Source organism: Teleopsis dalmanni, chromosome 2 (assembly GCF_002237135.1).
Source record: "Teleopsis dalmanni isolate 2A chromosome 2, ASM223713v2, whole genome shotgun sequence".
NCBI lineage: Eukaryota > Metazoa > Arthropoda > Insecta > Diptera > Diopsidae > Teleopsis > Teleopsis dalmanni.
Window position 1 is genome coordinate 212,957,730 of NC_051847.1, and position 8,234 is coordinate 212,965,963.

An 8,234-nucleotide genomic window follows, 5' to 3' on the forward strand; every position below is an offset into this window, starting at 1 on the left:
CTTATATTAGGCTTCATCTTCATTTTCATTTCATTTCAAGTTTGACGCATAAACTCTTATCTTCATAAGGAAAGTTTCGCTGCGTACAACAGTTTAGTACGCACGAATCATTATAGCTATCCATATGGAGCCACGTGGAAACTATGTGTTAACTTAAAGCGAACAGTGGCAAGGATCGTGCTGTTATTTATCAAGTTGAATGCAATTAGACACTTTATATTTGTATGTGCACTCTTTCATAATTTGGGGTGGGAGGATCGTGTGGGTTTGTCAGAGGTGGATGGGTTGTATTGGTTAGAAAATTAATTTAAAGTTCAGATATAAAAATATAGTTTAAGGTAATCTATTATATCTAGTATAAGACTCCTGAAACTCTTTCGTAGAGTTTCAACTTTAAGACTCCTCCATGTAAACGCCACTGTGCTTAGAAAAAAAGTGTAATTCAGTGAGTGATTGCGAGAATAGAGTTATTTGTAAGAAACTTTTCTAAGATAATAAAATATGACATATGTATAGGGTGTAATGAATGCGATCACTTGCAATCTCTAGTATGATCAAAAATAAGTTTGAAACTACTTAGCAAAAGTTAAGGTAGTTAAGTTTACTTTGATAAAGTGTTAAAATAAGTCAAAGTAATATTTTTCCATATGAAAAAAGTATAAAAATTAAAAAAAAGTTATATCCATATATTTCTATTGAAATTAAAAACGTGTCACAGTTCCATTGCTATCCACTCCAACATCCAACACACTTGATGAGTTTTCATGCATACAAACATTTGCTCACATACCACAATAAGTAAACTCATAGAGCATTAAACTATTTAAGCACTTAATAACAAAGACTTTAATCCTTAAAATGGCTTAACCGAAATAACCATGCCAAATTGAATGGAACTGACTGCATTTATTTGCCTCTTGTGCTGCAACCCAAACATACATTGGCTCTTTTGATTCGCCCGGTGGCGGTTTGGTGCAATAGTTGATTTTCAATAGTTTGTGAACCGGTACCTATGGTTCGTCCGTCCATAGATTGCACTATAAAGCGCATTACACGTTTAAGGAAAATTGTTACAATAACAACAACAAAAACAAGCTATGGTAAAAAAAAGAAATAACAAAGTGAAATGAACAATCAACGAACGTTTCATGGTTGACATTTCACATGACAGGTTTGTAATGCGATTTAGTGGGATAAAGCACAACCGAACTATGTAATACCCATACAATAACCGATCCAGACACAGCAGGACGCAGCCAGGCCATGCATGCATGCAGCAATAAATTTTGGTCTCAGCGATTCGAGAATCGCTAGTTTGAAGAGAAAGTTAATTAAAGTAATGAGTTTTTGTATTATTGAAAATTCCTTTCAATATTTTAGTAAAATAATAATAAAATGAGTTTTAGAAATAATAGCTTTTTATAAATTTTTATATGTAAATAGAAATCTGAACTATGTAAAGACTAATTTAATATTTTTTTCTGGTTTTAATCTAAAGTGAAAAGTTGATTTGAAGTCAATTTTTTTATTAATTTGGGATTAATGAGCTAATTTTCATTATTACTATATTAATAAGATAGATTATAAGATATTTTTCTTCTTAAGACCAGACCTCTGGTCAGATATCTACAAGAAAAGTTTGGGATTTAAGTCTATCAAACAATTTCATCGCGGATTAAATTGACTTACAATTTAATCTATCAATTGACAAACAAATTGTTAAGGGATACGAACACTATAATATCTCCTTGATAGCAGAACATATAATATATTTCTATCCAAGTCAGAATTTTTTTAAGTCTCTTAAATACTTCGTACAGATAGGGTATTTGGCTCTAACAAATTTTTCTCTACAGATCTGCACATTCAACATTCTTTTTCTTTGGTTACTTTCCACCCGATCAATCTGTCTTTGTTAAGATTTTTCCATAAGTTTCGTCAAAAATTAAATTACTGTATTAAATTTTTTATTAATAAATTGTCGCCTATATATATCCATCGTGGAAGGAAGGATTTAATGGTACACGAAGCCACAAATATTGAAGAAAGTTATAAGTAACCCATTGATTTTTGAATGGCTATCAACATTTTCCTTAAGTTCATGTTTCAGTACAGTATGTTAGGTAGTAGTAGTAGGTAGGTAGTTAGATGAAGTGGAATGAGGATCGAATCCTCATCAATTTGTTATGAAAGCCATTTGGATGCAAGAATGTCAATGTTAATACCAATATTAAAATATTGTTGACTGTATTAAAAATGATGTGCCCGAAAACTTAAGTCAGGTTTTAGATAAGCACGGTAGACATGTACTAAAAGAGAATGGGAAAAGAAAGGGGCGCTCAAAAAGCTTAAGTCTGATTCCGCACAAGCCCGAATATATACACAGTGACTGTTTTGGTGTCTCTTCCAGCGGTAGAAGACATGTACTAAAAGAGACTTAATAGAGCAGATCAAGTCTGTAGATTTATGCCGTCCTATAGTCAAGTGTCCCATAACGTTCAATATTCTCTCAGATACAGTTGATTTTCTTTTATGTACTACGTAATTTTACGTCAACGCTACATAGGTATAAGCAAACAGTAACTTATTATAGCAGACAATTTCTTTATTGCACGTCTCTTTCTTTGGAAGGTGTTTGTGATATATGAAACTACAAGTAACGAAGGATGTCAAAAGTAGCACCTTAATCTCTGCGCTGCTAACAATAATTCCCATATGTTAAAATAAGTGTGCGTTTAGAAACAGTAACCACATTTAGATTAAAATAAGCTTCAATACAGACTAAAGGTCTGACAACATATTCGAATATTCTGATCTTGGAACTGCAATATCTTTTTATGGGATGTATTACACAATTATTGACACATTGTCCTTGATGTTTCATTGTAAGCATTGTATTTGAGTTTTTAATAATCTCAGTGGTATAAATGAATGAAAAATATTCTTATTCAATAGAATATAAGAAATTTAGTATTCTAAATTATGTAAAACTGAGATTTAATTAATAAATTCTAAACTTAAGCGTATAATAAAAATGAAATATAGCCTTTAAGACTGCTTATTAACAAAACAAATCAAATAAATCAAATTAATCGAACTTTAAACTCAATAATTATAAAGAATATAGAAAGATATAGAATCAACTCTTGTGGAATCTTGGTTATAATCAACTTAAGCATTCAATAAAAATTTAAATAACAAATACGTTTGTTTCGAAATATAAAATAAAATATTTGAATAATCATATATATATGTATACAATCACAATAAGTGTTTTTTGTATATATGTATATGTAAAGATGTATTCATAAGAAAGATGAATATATACCATATATATGATTTAACTAACTTAATGTGCCATTAAAAATAACTACTAATGTGCACCTTACACAATTGGTTAGACAAATGGAATGACCGAAAAAGTCACGACATTGCCGGTAAAAGTTGAAAATGTTTTAGTTAAGAATCTGTTGTTCCACTAAACAAAATCCGAAAATCTGAAATGGCCGCGGTAACTCTTTGCCCAGCCGAACTAAACATCAACAAGTTGAGTGAAGTAAAAAATTGTACCAGACCAACTGTGGAGACAACACATTAAAATAAACGACCGCCAATCCATCTTCTTTTTGTCTCGTCGATTGTTCGAAACTAACAAAAAATTTCAATAGAAAAATAATGAAATACTCGTAGTACAAAATTCAAGATACAAAATGGAAAATGGATTGAAATGAACTTCAAACTTAGACCAAAGCCGGTGTAGCCACTTTGGGGGCTCAGCGTTGTGCAGGTACATTTTTTGTAGGTTGTTTGTGTGGTTGCTGGTGATTGTGAGAGACTGGTAATGGTAATTTTAGACAAAGGCGAGCAGTTTTTGACATAAGACAACTTTTAAAACACAAAAAAAAAATGATATTGAAAAAAAGTATCTGTGGACTACGACAGTTTGTAAGCAGACAAGTCTTTCACCGCCAAGTGTGAGATTGGTTACATTTTCTATACTTCTTCAGTCATTTCTATTGTCTTAAATTTCTTTGCAGTTAAAAGTAAAGTAGAATGCAATGAGAAAAAATTTTTTGGTTAATGTCTTGACAGATAACGAAATATATGTACACATATATATACATATATTTAGAAAAAGTTGTCAATGTACGAACTAAACATTTCTTAATATTCCATTATTAACATAGTATATACTACATTGGTATCTTTGAAATTATTTAATTTTTTAATGGAACAATTAAGTGAAGTGAAACTGGTACTCTCCTACCAGAGAGCAATATCTTAATAACTTACGCATTCACACGCCACGCACACCTTTTGCTGCAATTGTGCTCATCATTAAATAGTCACAACGTGTGGGTACACAAATCCACTTTATTTAATGAGCATCAAATGTCTTGTATTTTCCCATTACTAATATATTATTCAGCAGTAAGAAACTTACATTTCAATTAATAAAAACTCATACTCTCACATAGTAGGTACAAGTACCGGGCGCATAGTATTGGTCGGTATGTGGTATACTAAGCAGGAACTCCTAGACAAATGACAGAAACACATATCAAATTTATATTAAAGTATCCCCTGCCAAGTCAATTGCTTTCCCGTTCATAAGCTACTACTACCACGGCTACTAGTATAATCACTTTGCTTACACCTTTGGGAATAACTTTGACAACAGCAATACTCGTAGCAGGGACAATAGCACCAGGAAGCATAAAAATAATATTAAAATAGATACCATTAAGTTCCAAGTTCACTCGCCGTACATGCGAAACCAATTGAGCACAAAAGAAGAAAAATTAAACGTCATTTATACAAACAACCAAACTGGATTTCGGTCAACAAATCCATTTGCAGTAGGATTTGTTATTGTTGTGTTGCTTTCTAATGTTGCTGAGATGTTGCAATTAATTTTGACACAGTTTTGACGAAGAAATTTTGTAGTTCGTACAAATTTGAAATCAATCCATTTTGACTACTTTCCATAGAGAGTCTGAGACACTTTTGTGAATCCTTTTTACCTTTATAGGCTTCTAGTATTCTTTTTTAATTGTCAGAGGTAGTGAAACAATATGCTTCTGTTGTTTGATGGTTTATATGTGAGATTAAGTATAGAAGTATAGAAGAGCAGACTTGAAAAACAATATCACAAATTAATTTTAAAATAGTTTAAATTAATTAGATGATCCAAGAAAGTATCATGATAATAAGATTCGTACGTGATAAATGAAGCTTCATTTTGGAAATCCCATGATATTCATTTAATTATAATATAATAAATCAAACATGAGATTAGGAGTGATAATGACACTTGTACGAATGTCCAAATAATATGGATTTTGAACTGATAATCTAGTTCTTTGAGTATCTTTGAGTATGAATTAAACGAGGTTTACAACGGCTATAGATCTAAACCAAAAGTCAATGAGATAGCTCTATAACCAAGAGTCATTAGTAATTTTATCGACTGCCTGAATTTGTTCATGTTAACTTAGGATATTTTGCAAAGAATATGACTATAGATTTTATAGATTGAACTGTAACATTGTTCCTTCTCATAATTATAATAATAAACTCTCTGTTTAAGTTAATTCAGTTTAATGCTTTATGATACTTGAAAAAAATTACACCATAAAAGTGCCGTAAGTGCTTTATCTTCAAGTGAATAAATTATCTGCCTCAAGGCATCTAAAATTTCTTTTTGAAATGTCTTTTAAATTACTTTTAGCCTTCCCTTAGTTCTATCTATCAACATCGAATTTGTTTAGTTTTGCTTAAAATTAATTGCTGATCAAATGTCCTCTACATTTTTACGCTTTTGCCATATTTATTTTCTTGAATAGATTGGAACTCCATCAGGGGCGAAATAACTTTACTTATAACCATTTATAGATATTATCTGCCAAGTTATGGCTGAGTTATTGTCAGCTATGTATCGACAAGTCATTGAAAATTGATTCAAAAGAAATCAATGTTTTATATAGTCTATTGAAGACATATGAACGATGTTGAAATGAAGAAGAAGTGATCAAAATCTCAACTATAAGTGTGCTTTATTAACGTTCACTTTGGGAGGGACAAAATAAATAATCCCGTAGATGCCTTGAGTAGATACTGCTGGTTCAATTGGACCACACATAGACCGGATAGTACCATAGAGATACAAGCTTCAAGTTCTTAAAAGGATTAGTGACGATATACTATATATTTACAATACTTAAGTTTCGCGGACCACTTACGAATTTTACTAGTTAGTTGACCCTAACGTCTGCGACAAAGTTATAACCCTTAAAACTGACAGTTCCAAAGGAATGATATCTAAACTCTGCTTTATTCACTATTTCTTACATTATCTGCAATCATTACTGCTGGTGTAGTGGGTCTTTTTGTTGTTCTGAATGAATTGTACCTTTTCTTTAGATGAAAATATAATTTTAATAAGTAATTAAAGAGTAGACGTGAAAATTACCCAACAGCCGGTACTGCGGCCAGAAGAGACCTATTGTAATAAGTAATTAACTAGATAACCAAAAAAATTGTCCTCTTTTCCAGCTAATAATCAAATCTCTCTGAAACATTTTTTTTTTAAATCTGCAAAGCCTATAAAGACTGACTTTACAATCACAAAACTTCTTTCTTGACACTTTGGGTTCGTGTTGAAAGGGGATCCGGGGAATCGGTATTTCACAACCTCATGGGATTAGTATTTACTTGGCAGTATTTTATGTAAAAATAAATAAAAATATATTGTCAGCATTTCTTATAGAATGGCGCTGTAGTCTTCCTTTATACCTTTGATCTTTAAATTTGAAGTACATTGCTAGATATATTTACTGGTACGATAATAATTCTTTACAGTATTTTTAAATACTAATACATATAAATATTATTATATACGTTTTCTTAATATATACTTTATAGCTTTTTTTGTAAATTTTTTCAACATCTTCAGAGGTTGATACTTATAATTCAGATAAGGTAGAACTTTTATTCACTGACGTATATTTGTGTATCTCCTTTATTGGATTACCAGCCTTTGTGGCCTCATTAGTTGATTCAGGTAGAAATTAAGTAAACAACTCAAATATTTGATTAATTAAATTTTACTAGAACTAAGATAAACTATTGGTTCATTATTTCCATTAAATACATAAAAGAAGCATCTCCTACACAAAATGAGGTAAAAAACATCCTATCAGGATATCTAAAATTTTGCTTGAGGTGACTTATGTCGAGTTCTAAGCTTGCATGTATATGAAGTCACTGTGATATTTCTGGAATGCAGGAACATTGATGCAATCTCATATTCCTCAACAGCATAATTTTTGATTTTGTTGTGTTTTTGGTCTCTACGTTGTTGTAGTTGTCGGAGTTACAAGTCTTTTGCTGGCTGTCGACTGTAGATGATGATGGCCAACGCATATGCGAGCAACTCTGTTTAACATGCCAATGCCAAAAAATGTATCAAATTTCATGTTTAGCACAGACAATCGGCATCAGAATCAGCAAAACCAACATCAATTTTAGACGAAAATAATAAAAATACGGAAAAAAATTAAATTTTAAAAATATAAATGAAATTGATTGCATTGTTGTTGGCATTTTGAGATGCAAAATTAAAATTGCTAGTTTATGCAAAGCTCAGCTTTGGGTGCGCTTAACTAGTCGCTCGTACAACAAGCAGCGAGTGAGAAAGATACTTTGCGCTAAGCGCACTCTTCGCAATACTATACGCAGTTAAAGCAGCCAAATTGACAAAACATTTAAACCGCAATTTTGCTGTTTTGTATCTCTGTATCTGTATCTGCCTGAAAATTCATAAAACTGTTGTTCCTCCATTTGTGTAAGTGTGTCTGTACGCAATATTAAATGTTGATTGCACAGAAATATCGAGGATAATGGTTTGAAATTGTTGATTATACGGTTGGGGTTAATATCAAGGGTTAACAGGTGGGCACTGGCTTATGGTTAGTTAAGCGCTCTCTCTCATCATCATCATCATCACAATTATTATTATCATTATTTTTACCATAATCAGTATCAGATACTTCTTCATCATCGTCATCATGGACATCATGGACGCTGGCATCTTCATCATTAACAGTGCTTATGTGCAATATCATGTTTAGAGAATTTTGTGTGTGTTCCCTGGTCGTTGGCTGTCCGGGCTTTTAAACTGTGTGTGATTCGTGTGCCTTGTGGGATTTTGCTTGCGTTTCCAGGTTTTTTAT